Consider the following 1,915-nt stretch of genomic DNA (forward strand, 5'->3'; position numbering starts at 1 on the left):
TACCATGACGATATATATCTCATGTACATTTGTAAACAGAGGAATGTAGAAGGAGTAGAACGGGCCTCCCTATTCATGTCAACGACGTCATAATGGGCAGACAGGCAGCCGTTCTAGTTCTATGTTTAGTAGTGGAATCCTGAGGCGTGTTGGGAGGGATCAGAGAGGTGGAAACAGAAATAGAATGACTAGAACAGTCTCGGAACCTTTAACCCTGGTAATTTGACTCATGGGTACTCTCACATTGGCCGCCAGTCCACCCATCATGCCATCATAATGGACCTGTTCCATGGATTGTTTTTGTATGAGCGGAACACGTTCATGTTCTCGTGTTCTTAATAAGTGTTCTGATGACCTCTCTCTCTCTCTCTCTCTGTGAGGTAATAAGTGTTCTGATGACCTCTCTCTCTCTCTCTCTCTCTGTGAGGTAATAAGTGTTCTGATGACCTCTCTCTCTCTCTCTCTCTGTGAGGTAATAAGTGTTCTGATGACCTCTCTCTCTCTCTCTCTCTGTGAGGTAATTATTGACCCATAATGGGTTTCTGATTGGAGATTGTTTATGAGAAGCGTTCCTCCTGGACTGGGCCTCTATAGATAAAGATCTGTTCTGTTTTGACCACTGAACATCATCTGCTTCAGTCATGTGTTTTTATGTTATTCTTTTGATCAGGATGGTTTCTGATTGGGATTTTACTGTGTTGTTGTCGTTGTTGTCTTTGTCGTTGTTGTCTTTGTCGTTGTTGTCTTTGTTGTTGTTGTCTTTGTCTTTGTCATTGTTGTTGTTGGATGTATTCTCCAGTATCTGGACTATAGAAAGACAGCAGTATCTCAAGGGATTTGAACGCTGAATATATTGCCTTTTGTCTCACCACAGTGGTTGCTATTCTCTGCTTTTTTAATAAAGCCTAATAATGCCTTATTCAGCCTTATAGTGCCTTATTCAGCATAATAATAAAAACAGATTCTCACACAGACCGAGACACAAACAGATTCCTCTCTCCCCCCTCTCTCTCCCCCCTCTCTCTCCCCCCTCTCCCCTTCTCTCTCCCCCCTCTCTCTCCCCCCTCTCTCTCCCCCCTCTCCCCTTCTCTCTCCCCCCTCTCCCCTTCTCTCTCCCCCCTCTCTCCTTCTCTCTCCCCCCTCTCCCCTTCTCTCTCCCCCCTCTCTCTCCCCCCTCTCTCTCCCCCTCTCCCCTTCTCTCTCCCCCCTCTCCCCTTCTCTCTCCCCCCTCTCTCTCCCCCCTCTCTCTCCCCCCTCTCCCCTTCTCTCTCCCCCCTCTCTCCTTCTCTCTCCCCCCTCTCCCCTTCGCTCTCCCCCTCTCCCCCCTCTCTCCCCCCTCTCCCCTTCTCTCTCCCCTTCTCCATTAGTCCTCATCAGCAGGTCCCTCAGTAGAGACAGTCCTGTTATAGTGACTAAACCAGACAACTCCCCCCTCTCCCCCTCTCTCTCCCCCCTCTCCCCTTCTCTCTCCCCCCTCTCTCCTTCTCTCTCCCCCCTCTCCCCTTCTCTCTCCCCCCTCTCTCTCCCCCCTCTCTCTCCCCCCTCTCTCCTTCTCTCTCCCCCCTCTCCCCTTCTCTCTCCCCCCTCTCTCTCCCCCCTCTCTCCTTCTCTCTCCCCCCTCTCTCCTTCTCTCTCCCCCCTCTCCCCTTCTCTCTCCCCCCTCTCTCTCCCCCCTCTCTCTCCCCCCTCTCCCCTTCTCTCTCCCCCCTCTCCCCTTCTCTCTCCCCCTCTCCCCCCTCTCTCCCCCCTCTCTCCTTCTCTCTCCCCCCTCTCCCCTTCTCTCTCCCCCCTCTCTCTCCCCCCTCTCTCTCCCCCCTCTCCCCTTCTCTCTCCCCCCTCTCTCCTTCTCTCTCCCCCCTCTCCCCTTCTCTCTCCCCCCTCTCTCTCCCCCCTCTCCCCTTCTCTCTCCCCTTCT

The 1,915-nt window shown here is 52.8% G+C and overlaps 1 long non-coding RNA gene across 1 annotated transcript in view; it reads left to right on the forward strand.

The window, feature by feature from the left end:
• LOC110515518 overlaps positions 1 to 919 on the forward strand; it is a 1,765-nt gene extending 846 nt beyond the window's left edge. The window contains exons 1-2 of the long non-coding RNA XR_005036725.1: positions 1 to 380; positions 518 to 919. The exon at positions 1 to 380 is cut by the window's left edge and continues 846 nt beyond it. This is a non-coding gene — a long non-coding RNA (uncharacterized LOC110515518). The remainder of the gene's footprint in view (positions 381 to 517) is intronic.
• The last annotated feature ends 996 nt before the right edge of the window (positions 920 to 1,915 follow it).

Source organism: Oncorhynchus mykiss, chromosome 17 (genome assembly GCF_013265735.2).
Source record: "Oncorhynchus mykiss isolate Arlee chromosome 17, USDA_OmykA_1.1, whole genome shotgun sequence".
Classification (NCBI taxonomy): Eukaryota; Metazoa; Chordata; class Actinopteri; order Salmoniformes; family Salmonidae; genus Oncorhynchus; species Oncorhynchus mykiss.